Genomic DNA, 15277 nt, shown 5'->3' with positions numbered 1-15277 from the left:
TTCAATCTGACAGATAGAAATGTTAAGACTTGTCAAATGTGTTATGATAACTCCCTTGCTCACCAGCCGCAGGGAAATAGCACCCTCCCCAAGAAGACCCCAGAGAGCCCTTGAGTTTTTTTCATGCATGAGGCACATTCTCCATCTACCAATGCAAGGCTGGGGCTTCCCACATGGCTCAGTGGGTAAAGAATCCACTGGCAATGGAGGAGACGCTGGCAGACGCTGGTTCAATTCCCAGGTCAGGAAGATCCCCTGGAGGAGGGCATGGCAACCCACTCCAGTATTCTCGCCTGGAGAATCCAATGGACAGAGCAGCCTGGCGACCCCCATAGGGTCGGACACGATGAACGTGACTGAGCCACATGCACGCAATGGAATGCTGATGTACGCGTCCATCCCTTATCCACAAGGCTGCCTCAAATTCCCTCAAGTCTGGAAATACTTGCCATTTTCCAGACAGTCCCTTGGGCACGTATGTGTTCAATGAATAATTGGTTTCAAGACCAATTACTGTGCAAAAGGAACATAAAGAGTGCTTTTTCCTTAAGCAAGGATTATCTCACTGTGTATCTCTCCTAGAAGTTGGTCATTTCATTTAAATATTAAATTTGTCGGCCCTAGCTATTGAGTCTTAGTGAAAATATACAGTGTTTTCCCCTGTGTGATTACAGACTGCAGTTAACAAATAATTGTGGAGATATTTCCAGTGCCAGGCACATAATGGGGTCCAACAAATGTTCAATGAAAGAATCTAATGACTTCAATAAAGCACCTTTTCAATAATCTCTTCTTAGCAATTTGTTTTTTAAGTGGTTTAGACAATAGAATTGTGTACGTGTTATTAGTCTGTGGAGTTCTAACTGAATGCTCTTTTTCCTTCCCTCTCTACCAAACTCTGATGTATTTCTTTTTTCTTTCATATATTTATTTCCTCTTTCTTCACCGAGGTCTGCTGGTCCCTATGGAGAAGGAAATGGCAACCCACTCCAGTGTTCTTGCCTGGAGAATCCCAAGGGCAGTGGAGCCTGGTGGGCTGCCGTCTATGGGGTTGCACAGAGTCGGACACAACTGAAGTGACTTAGCAGTGGCAGCAGCAGCAGCAGCAACAGCAGACCTTAAGACCAAGAATCCATGAATACTTTTTTTTGCCAGAAACCATACTCAGGGATATGCATCAGCTCAGGTTCCAGTGGAAAACAGATCCACAGAGACAGCAAATTATGCTCGCTCCTTCCTGTGGGCTAACACTCTGGGCTCCTCACGTGACTCAGTGGTAAAGAACCCGCCTGCCAATACAGAAGACAGAGGAGAGGCAGGTTCAATCCCTGGGTCAGGAAGATCCCCTGGAGTAGGAAGCAGCAACCCACTGCAGTATTCTTACCTGAAAATTCCATGGACAGAGGAGCATGGTGGGCTGTATTTTTTGTGGGGGGGGGGGTCCTAAAGAGTCAGGCATGACTGAGCAACTGAGCACACACATGCACCCAACACCTTGGTTCCTATATTTTCTGCACAATTGGTGCCCACTGCTACAGACTGGGCTAGCTCTTGATAGAGAAGGGAGAAAAAAAAAAAATCTATGGCAGATAATTTACTCCAAATCACCTGGTTATGTTTAGTTTTATTTCAACTGTAACTAAAATGCAATTTTAAAATAACACTTAAAATCAGAGCTTTGTTACAAGTTTCACATATATACCCACATAGAGACGGAATGTACAAATGGACAGTGGTCAGACCACATGTTAAAGCAGAACTTTGATCCACAACCTGAACCAACCTGTCCAGGAAAACAGCCTTTTATAGAGTAAACTCAGGAAGCCAGCCTGCTCTAAGGTGAACTTACAGGAAAGTCACATTATCTCTCGTGACAATCTGGAAAGCTAAACAGTCACTTCTGGAACAACTGTCCTCAAATGGCTAGTACTTGATTAATAACGGGCAGCTTGAGCTTCCCAGGTGGCGCAGTGGTAAAGAATCTGCCTGCCAATGCAGGAAACATAAGAGATGCGGTTTCAACCCCTGGGTTGGGAAGATTCCCCTCGAGGTGGAAATAGCAACCCACTCCAGTATACTTGTCTGGAAAATCCCATGGACAGAGGAGCCTGGCGGGCTACAGTCTATGGGGTCACACAAGAGTCAACTTGGGGACCAGCTGAAAACCAGCCAGAGAAAGTCAAGCAAGCTCCCCTCATTAATCACACGGGATGATCCACTTCTCCTTGGCCCTCCTCCAGCTTCCTCAGGCCAGCAACCTCTCGCCGGGGCTGCTGGAAGTCTCCCCTTTTCTCCACTATGAAGCTTTCCAACTACCCTGCCTGCCTATGAGTCTTGGCCAAACACAAGTTATGGTGGCTGACTCCCCTCCTACAAGATGCTTAGGACAGACAGCCTTTGCTTTTCTCATTTGGTTAGTCTTTGCTCATTTCTAGTTCACCCACTCCACCAGAGTGAGCAGGTGTGCATTCTTAGGCAAACCTCCAGGTGGGCTGGTAGCTCTCCTTCCCAAGGGTCTCGAGGTTCTTTATTAAAATATGCTGCCATCTCTAGGTTGGACGTGGAACATGCAGAAAGATAAAAGAGTGAATTGAAATTGAAGAGCATTCTGGACGGGAGACAAGCAATCGCCCATACTACAACCTGGCCAGGACAAGGAGCGTGTGAAAGATGGACACACAACTAACTCCATGGTTGACTTCACTCATCATGATAGGGAGGGCCGGTGAATGGACCAGAACCTGGGCCTTGATGGACAGGAGCTTCAGCCACACGGGGAATCACGGATTCAATCCATGCATTTAAAACTTCTCCTGGCATGCCTACTTCTAGTGGGGACAAAAGTGAGAAATCGAAAATACAGACCTTTAACACTAATAAATAAGTCTGTAGGGTATATGGAAATGTTCTAACATTAGGAAATCAAGATGACAAGAGAATTTTTAAATGAGAACTGAGACATTCCTCTCTGCTCTTATAGAATGATTTTTTTTTGTAGCTACAGATTCTGTAATGTATAAGCCCTGTGAACTTAAAGCATGACACTAGTTATTTGTTCATTCAACATTTATCGATAGTCTGAGATTTTCTTGGCTTTGTTGTTCAGCCACTAAGTCGTGTGTGACTCTTGCAGACCCATGGGGTATAGGCTGCTAGGCTCCTCTGCCCATGGGATTACCTAAGCCATATCCTCCTCCAGGGGATCTTCCTGACCCGTGGATGGAATTCGCCTCTCTTATGTTTCCTGCATTGACAGGCTGGTTCTTTACTAGTGCCACGTGGGAAGCTGCAAACTTCTAGAGAGTGCCATACTGAGTGAAACAAGTCAGACAGAGAAGGAGAAATAGCATATGATATCCCTTACTCATGGAATCTAAAAAGAAATGATACAAATGAAGCTACTTACAAAACAGAAAGAGTCTCATAGACTTAGGGAACAATCATATGGTTGCCAAGGGGAAGGATGGGGGAAGGGATAGTGAGGGAGTTTGGGATGGACATGGACACACTGCTATACTGAAAATGGGTAACCAACAAGGACCTAGGGTGTAGCACAGGGAACTCTGCTCAGTGCTGTGTGGCAGCCTGGATGGGAGGGGAGTTTAGGGGAGAATGGATACATGTATGGCTGAGTCCCTTCGCTGTTCACCTGAAACTGTCACAACACTGTTAACTGGCTATATCCCCATATAAAATAAAAAGTGAAGAAAAACAAGCTTCCAGAAGACCTGACGTCACCTCACCCTCCTGAGGCACTGACAAAGCTCCACTGAGTGGTGCTATCCTTTGCCAAAGTGAGCAGGAAACAGCCTGGCTTCAGTAACAGCTGTTCTAATGAGCTTGGGGGAACCAGCCTCGGACGCCATTTGCCCTCTGCCTTCATTAGGTATGTTATAAAAATGATCAATATTATATAACACTTGCTGCTGCTGCTAAGTCACTTCAGTCGTGTCCGACTCTGTGCAACCCCATAGATGGCAGCCCACCAGGCTCCCCCATCCCTGGGATTCTCCAGGCAAGAACACTGGAGTGGGTTGCCATTTCCTTCTCCAATGCATGAAAGTGAAAAGTGAAAGGGAAGTCGCTCAGTCGTGTTTGACCCTTAGCGTGGACTGCAGCCTACCAGGCTCCTCCATCCATGGGATTTTCCAGGCAAGAGTACTGGAGTGGCGTGCCTTGCCTTCTTCGATATAACACTTAAGTTTTGTATATTTTCATTAACAAAGTGTTACTTTTGGTCTGTGCCTGTAGCACTTTTTTCCCCCCATGAGTTGATTTATATTTTTCTTATTCAGACTACACAAGACACAAGTAGGACAACAGTTTGGTTTTAGATTCAATCAGCCTCTTAACGATATGACTGGATGTACAGTCATCCAAAAGCTTCAAAGAGAAGTTAGAACAGGAAAACGGTGACGCGCAACTGGCTGGAATGCTCACTGCCAAGCCAGCTCCACCTCATACAGCTCCTTGATTTGGTCTCATTTGAAACTTACACTAAAGGTGCTTTTCTTTTTTTCTTGTCAAATAATTTCTTTCCAGGCTTTGATGGTTTTGTAAGTGGAGGCAAGCTTATCAAAGAAGTATCAGAGAAAAAGAAAAAGCTTAAATGGTGCCGTGAATGAAATAGATGAATTTCAGCATCTGTAGGAGGAGGCTGAGCTCTTTGGTGTAAAGCAGAGCAGATTCAATACCAAAGAAGGAATTCAACTACACTGGAAAATGCAGTCAGATCCATCCAGGGAATCCTCATCTCAAAGGATTTGCCTAAAAATGTGCATTTTACCTGTGATTTTTTGTGGTTCACTGGAGACACCATGAGATGGCCCTTTTGGTTGCACCACAGAGATGGTACGCTGCTGCTGCCGCTAAGTCGCTTCAGTCGTGTCCGACTCTGTGTGACCCCATAGACAGCAGCCCACCAGGCTCCCCTGTCCCTGGGATTCTCCAGGCAAGAACACTGGAGTGGGTTGCCATTTCCTTCTCCAAAGCATGAAAGTGAAAAGTGAAAGGGAAGTCGCTCAGTCGTGTCCGACTCTTCACGACCCCATGGACTGCGGACAGCGGCATATCAAAGAGACACGGATGGATCCCTTGGAGGGCGTGAGCAAGTGAGTGAGTGAAAGCCGCTCAGTCGTGTCCGACTCTTTGCGACCCCACGGACTATACAGTCCATGGAACTCTCCAGGCCAGAATACTGGCATGGGTAGCCTTTCCCTTCTCTAGGGGATCTTCCTGACCCAAGGATCGAACCCAGGTCTCTCACATTGCAGGCGGATTCTTTACCAGCTGTGCCACAGGTACCGGGTCACAAAACGCAATTGGTCTGCCCCTTTGCACTCATGTGTCTGAATCTGTTTCAGGCATGCTTGTTTTGGTCATTAAGCCTTAGAGTTCTTGGCATTCTTTCCTCTTAAAATTAATGAATAACAAAACAGGTTCTTTCTTTTTATCAAGCTCTACACATGTGCAGGTGAATATAATCGTAGGTACCAGGGATTCCAGCTCCTTGTGTCATTTCCAGTTTTTCATCGCCAAAGCTTTCCCTCAGTGTCCCATTATTTGCCAGTGGGCACCTTGGGAGAATAGAGATATGAGGGCACAATAGAAAGTCTTCGTGAAAGGAGTATGTTTTCCATTGGGAAAAAATTGTAAGCATCTGCATAAAAAAAGATTTGTGTCTACAATAAAGTGAAAAGTGGGCTTTGGAAAAAAAGGCCTCATTGCAATAGGCCTGAGACAACTTTAAACTGAGAACTTTTAACCTGTTTCTCATAGAACAGACGCACTGAATAACCATTGCCCGCTGCTTCTGCTGCTGCTAAGTTGCTTCAGTTGTGTCCGATTCTGTGCGACCCCATAGACAGCAGCCCACCAGGCTCCCCCGTCCCTGGGATTCTCCAGGCAAGAATACTGGAGTGGGCTGTCACTTCCTTCTCCAATGCATGAAAGTGAAAAGTGAAAGTGAAGTCGCTCAGTTGTGTCCGACTCTTTGCAACCCCATGGACTGCAGCCCACCAGGCTTCTCCGTCCATGAGATTTTCCAGGCAAAAGTACTGGAGTAGGGTGCCATCGCCTTCTCCTAGAAGCCTCCATTGGACTGGGGGAAACCCACACAGGTGCAAAAGCAAGTCAGACACTCTACTAGAGCTAATACTAGTTAGAACTAGTGGCGCTGCTGTTGCCATGAGGCATGAGACTGGTGATAACTCAGTTAACTAATGTTTAGTTCAGGGTCTCACGTATGGTTCCGAGTACTCTTTACGTCTTTATGTCTCACGACTGTCCTATGAGATCGACACTGTGTTTATCTCCATTTCAAACACGAAGAATCAAAGACACAGAGAAGGGGAAGTAACCTGCCCAAGTGATTTAAGTGAGAAAGTGAACAATAACACCTCCGATCAATGAGCCAGAAATAAAAGGTCAGCAAGGAGAAGCAAGTCAGCTAGAGAAAGACAAACATCACATGAAGCCACTTAGATGTGGAATCTAAAAAACGACATAAATGAACTGATTTACAACACAGAAACAGACTCAGAGACTTAGAAAACAAACTTATGGTTACCAAAGGAAAAAGGTGGCGGGGGCAGGGGAGAATGAATTATGAGGTTGTGATGAACGTATACACACACCTATGTACACAATTGATAAGCAACAAGGACCTACTGCACAGCATGGGGAGCTCTACTCAGTATTCTATAATAACCTATATGGATAAAGGATCTGAAAGAGAATGGATATATGCATAACTAAACCACTTTGCTGTACATCTGAAACTAATGCAACATTGTAAATCAACTATACGCCAATATAAAATTAAAAATAAATTTGAAAAGGTTATCAACAGAAAAAGATACTAAAAGGTAATATCAGAGCTACCAAGGGCAAGAAACACATTTCCAGTTACCTTCATCAGGGGTCCCCTGCAAATCCCCATCTCATGGTTCCAGCCCACATGTATCAACTCTCAGGCCCACCTCCTATCCTCTGAATCACTATTTCCTCCCTTGGAAAGAAAACTCACCCTTGGTCTGGCTCTGCTTACAAATGTGAGTGACGTTTGTAAAAGTTGTAGGCTTTCTACACAGTATATACAATTCAGTATTTTCTAGATGATTCAAGGTCTCTGTGAGAGGCATCATTTATTTTTCTGTATTAAAAGAATATTATCATAAAGAGCTATTTGCACCACTCTGCTGTTTAGTCACTAAGTCCTGTCTGACTCTTCTGTGACCCCATGGACGGTAGCCTGCCAGGTCCTCTGTCCATGGGATTTCCCAGGCAAGAATACTGGAGTGGGTTGCCATTTCCTCCTCCAGGGGATCTTCCTGACCCAGGGATCGCACTCGCGTCCTCTGCATCTCCCTGCATTGAAGGTGGAGTCTTTACCACTAAGCCACTAGGGAAGCCTTGCCCCACACTAAGTGGTCCCAGTTAGTTCTGTGTTTACATGTATCCAAAAAGTAGAGACATTGCCTTCACATCATATAGTCTATTTTTGGTGTATTACTTTTAACGTACTCTCCAAGGTTCATCAGTAGACTGAGAGCTTTGAATTGGTTTTTGAAAGAAGGCATGGGTTTTCTAACAGCTACGTGGCTAGCTGAAGCTTTAGTGATGAGAACCATCAGAGCTGCCACCTGTCACATGAATGCTGGCTTGACATCTGTGCGTGTGTGCTAAGTTGCTTCAGTCGTGTCCAACTCTTTGTGACCCTATGGATTGTAGCCCACCAGGTTCCTCTGTCCATGGGATTCTCCAGGCAAGAAAACTGTCGTGGGTTGCCATTTCCTCCTCCAGGGGATCTTCCCAACCCAGGGAATGAACCCGCAACTCTCATGCCTCCTGAACTGGCAGGCAGGTTTCCACTAGTGCCACCTGGGAAGCCTGGCTTGAGGTCTGGCAAGATCTAAATCATCTCTCTCCCACCATAGGCTTGACTGAGGAATGAATGAAGTGGAAAGGTCTGAGAAAATGGGATTAAGGACATAGGAACTGGAGCTACAAGTACGGCTCCCTAAACAAATACTACGACAATATTAAAGGGACACAGCAGAATGACATAAAGATTATTTTAAACGGGAGGCATGTGGGATGCAGAGACAAGCCTTTTGGAGCCCCCCTTATCTGACTAATCGCAGAGCTTCTCTCTTGAGAAGGAAGCTGCCATCAATCCTCTCTCTGGGGAGCTTCCAGCCAAGAAGGAGAATGACCACTAGCATGGCGATGAGAAACTGCCTATATACACGTTACAGAAGCTGTCAGACCCTCCATTTATTCCCCCAGAAGCCCCGTTTCCTCCTTCTTTCCACTATTATGCTGAAATATAAACCATTACTCGGTTGTTCAGTGAATTACTCACATTATTGAGTACCCTGCATGCATGTGAATAGATACTGTCTTTTCTCCTGCGACTCCATTGTCGATTAACTCGCATTCCCTCTCGTTGCCCCTGACCACTAAGACCCAAGTTGGTAGAAAAGATTTTCTCCCATAGTCTGATCTGAAGCCAGTTGCTGGGTATATCAAGGCAAGCCAGTGGTGGCTGTTTTAGAGGTTGACTATGCTTGGTGGTACCATACTAAGCAGTGTTTTGGCTTTGGAGAAAGAATACCCATGTAATGAAGAGCAAAGGCTGGAGAGATTGAACTGCTACTGGCCCACATGTGAGACTGCTGGGGATGGTGATATGCATCAGGACCACAGAAAGGAATGCCACTACTGCCTGGCCAGACAGGGCTCACGGTGGGCTCACCGATGGGAGGGCAACTGCACCACCAAGTTGCCGTTGAGCTGGTTTCCTGGCTGCAGAAAGAAGTTGGTGCCCAAGGTCACAGCACAAGTGGTCGTGTGGGTTCTTAGACACACCAGCTCTTGAGGATTGGGTCCTGGGCTGGGGACCCTAGGCCATGGAGCTAGGACTGGGTTATCTTCCACAATTCTGCCTTTGCTAAGAATATCCTGGAATCAAAATTAGGTGCCTTGGAGAAGGAAATGGCAGCCCACTTCAGTATTCTTGCCTGAAAAAGTCCATGGACAGAGGAGCCTGGTGGGCTGCAGTCCATGGGGTTACATGACTGAGCGCCCTGCATGAGGGTGGAGGGAGATGGGTTGGGAGCAATAAACTGGTGGAACTAAAAACAAAAAAAAAAATTAGGTGTCTGAGCAACAGACTTTATCTCTGAGAATAAGTCCTTCACATCTCAATATTATTAGTGAATCTTCTTTTGAGAATTTAAATAAATGCCATCTTTGAATCATAGCCTCCCGGGTGGCTCAGATGTAAAGAATCTGCTTGCAAGGCAGGAGACCCAGGTTTGATCCTTGGGTTGGGAAGATTCCTTGGAGAAGGGAGCAGTAACCTACTCCAGTATTCTTGCTGGGTGAATTCCACGGACGGGAGCCTGGTGCGCTACAGTCCATGGGGTCGCAAAGAGTGGGACACGACTGAGCGACTAACACTTTCACTTTCAATCACAGCACCTAGCATGAAGCCTTTAATATGGTTACCACTCAGGGAATATCAGTCACTGAGCTAACTTGGGTTATTACTAAAGAAATACTGAAAAACAGACTTACAGATATTGAAAAACTTATGGTTACCAAAGGGGAAATGTGGGGGAGAGAGGGATAAATTAAGAGCTTGGGATTAACATACACACACTACTAAACTATATATAAGATAGATAACTAACAAGGGCCTACTGTGTAACACAGGGGACTCAATATTCTGTGATAACCTATACGAGAAAAGAATCTGACAATGAACGGACACGTGTAGAAGTGGATCACTTTGCTGTAGACCTGAAACTAACCCAATACTGTGTGTAAATCAACGATAATCCAGTAAAATTTAAGGAAAGAAACATTGACCAGCGAGAGGCAGAATAAATTTAAATGAATCTGGGAAAAGTTTAGTCTTACTCCTATATTTAATGTGGTGTAGAATCTAATGTAGTTTATATCCGTTCAGGTCAGTTGCTCGGTAGTGTCCGACTCTTTGTGACCCCATGGACAGCCTCAAGCCAGGCTTCCCTGTCCATCACCAACTCCTGGAGCTTGTTCAGACTCTTGTCCATCCAGTCGGTGATGCCACCACCTTATTTCAAAATAATGACATTTCCTCTCTAACTTGTTTGTATTTTTTTTCAAAGTCCCTGATTGTTTCATCGTTTTTAGTTTTTTTACATTTTGTTTTAATAAGACCCATACATTACAGTTGGTCCATCAGTCTCTTAAATTTCTTTTTAAGTTTCTTTTTAAAATTGAATTACAGTTGATTCACAATTTGTGTTAGTTTCAGGCTACAGCAAAGTGACTTTGTTATACATATTTTCCTTTTTTCAATTGTTTTCCGTTATAGGTTATTACAAGATATTACAAGACAACTATAGTTCCCTCTGTTACACAGTAAATCCTCATTGTTTATCTATTTCACACGTGGCAGTATGCAACTGCTAGTCCCATACTCCCCATTTATCCCTCCACCACTTCCCCTTTGGTAACCATGTCTTCTTCTACAAAAATAAGAAATTCTTCACTAATTTGTGTGTCATCCTTGCACAAGGGCCAGCTAATCTTCTCTGTATCATTTCAATTTTAGTGCATGTATTGCAGAAGTGAGCACTGCTTCTGTATTTTAAATTCATGGGCTCCTTGAACAACCTTAGTGGCACTTGACCTAAGTCCTCTGAAGATACTAACGCCCTTTAGTAAATAAACATTTAGGGTTCAGTGCAAAGTGGCCCAGCAAGCATGAAAAGGGCAGTATGTGTTCATAAGAGGAAATCGCTGGTTTAGTGGGAGCTATCTAACCCAGTAGAGTGAATGGGATCTCTGCCCTGACTGGTGTTAGAACTGCCTGAGGAGCTTTGGAGACAGAGAGATGACCAGGCTCCACACCAGAGACTTGGCCTTAAGAAGTCTGGGGTCAAGTCAGGACATGTGTCCAGGCTGTTCCCAAAGGTGATTCCATGTTGAGCCTTTCTCAATTAATTTCAGTGTGTGGAGTCCCTGCTTGGGCTGTATTACTGTGACATATGTCTATCTATATACTTATGACTTTATCCTTTAACCTGCATTATAGAAAACCACATGCCTCTGCCAACACCCTCCTTCCAGCCTCTTGGTATATGGCAGCTGTCTAAGGGTGCTATGAAGACCAGAGAACAACCTCATTCACGGAGCTGATAGGAAACTAGAGGATACAGAAAGCTTACAGGGAGAATATGGACTGCTTAACGGGGTGGGCCATGTGGATCATCAGTACTACAGAGCTGGGCCTCAGTTATGAGCAAACAAACGTACAGGTGCTGTTGGCAATTCGAAAGCAGAACCACGGCTTCCCATTTTTGCCTGCGTCACATGAATCTCTCAAAATGGCCTGGGGATAAAAATCACATTGCTTACGAAAACTCTGGTGGCCTACAAAACCCAGTTATATATAATATTAAGAAAATCATTCACCCACAGTCAACTAAAATTCAAATGAATGAAAACAGTACTCAATTTATAAGAAAAAGTCACAAAACTCTCTGCTTCCGATATCAATATCTATATCCACGAGTGTGGGCTCAGTGCCTCAGTCATGTCCAACTGTTTGTGACCCCAAGGACTGTAGCCCACCTGGCTCCTCTGTTTATGGGATTCTCCAGGCAAGAATACTGGAGTGGGTTGCCATTTCCTCCTCCAGGGGATCTTCCTGACCCGGGGATCAAACCCACATCTCCTGTGTCTCCTGTACTGGGAGGCAGATTCTTAACCACTGGACCACGACAGAAGTCATCTCTATCTATATCTGTGCCCATCTCTATCCATCTATCTATAAAGAGAACTATAATTTAGTTGAACCTTACTTAAAATTGCAAAAGAAAGAAGAAGCAATATATATATTTTTTCCTGCCAAATAAGGTAAGCTTGGCTACAAGTGTCTCCAGTGGTCTTCTATCAATTAGATTTATATCTCTTGGAAGCATTTCTGTCACTGTAGGTTATTCTCACTTCTAAATGTTTGACAGACTCTCCTGCCAAGACCTGCACACAAGCGAAAAATGGAAGATAAGTTCACTACCAGACCGTTTGTATGGATGGTATCAAGGGGAGGTAGCTACTCCGGCTGAGTTTATAAATGTACTAGCAAAGAAGCATTTCCATTAAAATAGACTCCACGGATAAATAACTTGGCATTTCACATATGCATCCCTAAAACAATTTCTGCCATATGGAAAACTGAACAAGACAGAATGAGTAGGTATACTGTCTTATTCGTAGGGATTCATTGATTCCCAGAAGCACTATGATAAGGGATGACTACACACACACACAAATTACTTGATAGATGAAAATTTCAGTAGTAAAATGTGACTATGCAGAATAAAGAGCTTTAGGAAATAAAAGCAAAGCAAAGCAAATAATACCCAAGGAGAGAGTCTAGACCAGTGGATGGAAATCCACACTGTTCATCAATCTCAACTGACCGACCCTCTCCCCACCCCACCGCTGTGTTTTCTCCTGGGGTGGATCTACAGGCCTGATACCTCAACAGCAGGTGAATGTTGTGTGTGTTTAGTTGCTAAGTCATGTTCGACTCTTTGAGACCCCAAGGACTGTAGGCTTGGGCACCGCCAGGCACTTCTGTCCCTGGGATTTTCCAGGCAAGAATACTGGAGTGGGTTGTCATTTCCTGCTCCAGAGTGTCTTCTGGACCCAGGAATCAGATGCGCAGCTCCTAATGTGTTTCCCTACATCTCAGGCAGATTCTTTACCACTGAGCTACGGGGGAAGTTGTGTATGAATGAGCTCTACTTACTGTCCCTAAACAAGTAAGACAAACTCCAAAGTGCTCCACAAATATGACCTACAGATAATTCTAAAATTATTTGAATGCATATGGTCTTACGTTTGTCAGTAGCACTGACAAAAGAAACAATACTATCTCTTGTCTGTCTTACTCAAAGGGGAAAAGAAAGAATACAATTATGGAAGAAACCTGTCTTTAGTTAATGAGCCAAGAAATGCCTGTCCACCTGTGGCTAGGCATTTTATTTTTGGATTAGGCTTCCTGTAGCTGCTTCTGCATCTAGGGAATTAAAATAATTGGACCATGACTTTAAATATCTTTTTTCCCCCACTGATGATACACCTATGAATATATCAGCTATGAGTATCATAACTGATCTCCTCCTGATTTTCTACTGGGCATTTCCTCTTTTGTATCTAACAGACATTTCAAACTTTCAGCCCTCAACAAAACTCCTGATTCTATGAGCTTGTGTTCAGTTTCCCTTTCCTATCTGTAGTGTTTTGCATCCCATTCATTGGGGTCTGCTGGCTCCTCCCCCTTTGCTACAGCTCTGGAACATGATACCATGATCTCCTTCCCAGACTCTGAAGTCAAGTCCTCACTGACCTTGCTTTCCGACAGTCTGGTCTCTGACCGGCAATCAGAGAGGACTTCAAGGACCATAAATCCCATCATGCTCATACAGCCGAAAATCTTCAGGTACCCTCTCTAGGCTTAAAGGTTTCTTTTCACTCACTGTCACCACCTCCAACTGCTCCTGCCTCATTTACTGTTTGTAAAACACTGACCTTCTCACCACCTTAGGCACATGCTGAGCTCCCTTCTGCAGCACAGTTTTTGTTCTGCTACTTCTTTTGCGCAGAAAACTCTTTCTCCAGATAGTTTAACATCTGGCTCTTGTCCATCACTGAGGATTTGCTTGGGTGTCACCTGGTAGAGGCCTTTCCTGACCACTCACTCAACAGTTTCCTCCCCCTGTTACACTCTAATCCTGTAAACTATTTTGGGCATATCCAACGCAGAAGGTGAATACTGTTTGCTTCCTTTTGTAACTGTTTGCATTCTTGGACCATACAGTCCAGGAGGCAGGAACTTTGATGCTCTACTGGAACGAGCACATAGTAGGCACACAATTTGTTGTTGTTCAGTCACTAAGTCGAGACAGACTCTTTGCAACCCCATGGACTGAAGTATGCTAAGCTTCCCTGTCCTTCACTATCTCTCTGAGCTTGTTCAAACTCATGTCCATTAAGTCAGAGATGCCATCTAACCATCTCATCCTTTGCCACCACCTTCTCCTTTTGCCTTCAATCTTTCCCACCATCAGCGTCTTTTCCAGCGAGTCTTCATATCAGGTCACCAAAGTATTGGAGCTTCAGCTTCAGCATCAGTCCTTCCAATGAATATTCAGGGTTGATTTCCTTGTAAAATTGCCTGGTTGGATCTCCTTGCAGTCCAAAGGACTCTCAAGAGTCTTCTCCAACACCACAGTTCAAAAGCGTCAATTCTTCAGCACTCAGCCTTCTTTACGTCCAACTCTCACATCCATACAAGACTACTGGAAAAATCATAACTTCGACTAGATGGACCTTTCTTGGCAAAGTAATGTCTCTGCTTTTTAATAAGCTGTCTAGGTTTGCCGTAGCTTTCCTTCCAAGGAGTGAGTGTCTTTTAATTTCATAGCTGCAGTCACCATTCTTAGTGATTTTGGAGCCCAAGAAAATAAAATCTGTCACTGTTTCCACTTTTTTCCCATCTATTTGCCATGAAGTGATGGGACCGATGGGATTGATGCCATGATAAATATTGGCCAAATGATGAATGAGGAGATAATTAATTCCACATTTCCAAAGTCAGCAGACAAGGAGAGAATTATGCTCACCCCTTGAAGCATCCAGCTATTTCTTAGTACAATATCTTGGCAACTGTATTAAACCATCACATGAGACATTTATGGTATGAGGACTGAATTGTGGAGCTTCCAGTCTGAGAGCCAGACTTCTTTCTATTTAATTAGTCCCCAGGAAGTTTCAAATACTCTGCTTATTGTCTCAATAATGATACTTTCTATGTAGATAAGAAATTATGATTGAGCATAAAATTCATACTGTAGTCTTAATTAGCTTCCAGTGTAATCCTTAAATCTTGCCTGGTGTTTCTCAGCATGCAGTTGGCTGCTTTTCTCTATGTGGTAAAGCTCCCCCTAGGGAACCTCAGCTCAAAAATGGAGTGTGAGGAAACAGCTTGTCAAAACACAGCAAATCCATCAGAGAAGCACATTCTCCTAGCATTCAACCCTGGCCAGGTGGGAGGAATGGGAAGGTCATATCTAGAGTCCGCCAGGGTCAGGCTAACCTGCGACAGAAGTCTCCAAACTGGGTCCTACGTGCCTGGGGACTTCGTGAAGATTCTCTGAGGGAACGCAGGGCTTGAGATTTTCGGGGGCTCCATTTTTCAGATCCTTGCCTCCCC

The 15277-nt window shown here is 44.4% G+C and overlaps 1 protein-coding gene and 1 non-coding gene across 3 annotated transcripts in view; both read right to left on the bottom strand.

The window, feature by feature from the left end:
• CTNND2 (catenin delta 2) overlaps positions 1 to 15277 on the bottom strand; it is a 935828-nt gene that overhangs the window by 76679 nt on the left and 843872 nt on the right. The window lies entirely within an intron of this gene.
• On the bottom strand, positions 10525 to 10630 carry LOC138094757 (U6 spliceosomal RNA). Its single transcript, XR_011146271.1, has one exon. It is a non-coding gene; the product is annotated as a U6 spliceosomal RNA (small nuclear RNA).

The sequence above is a fragment of the Capricornis sumatraensis genome, chromosome 18 (genome assembly GCF_032405125.1).
Source record: "Capricornis sumatraensis isolate serow.1 chromosome 18, serow.2, whole genome shotgun sequence".
NCBI classification, from domain to species: domain Eukaryota; kingdom Metazoa; phylum Chordata; class Mammalia; order Artiodactyla; family Bovidae; genus Capricornis; species Capricornis sumatraensis.
The sequence above is the reverse complement of the archived record's forward strand: the minus strand, read 5'-3'. Positions and strand labels throughout refer to the sequence as shown.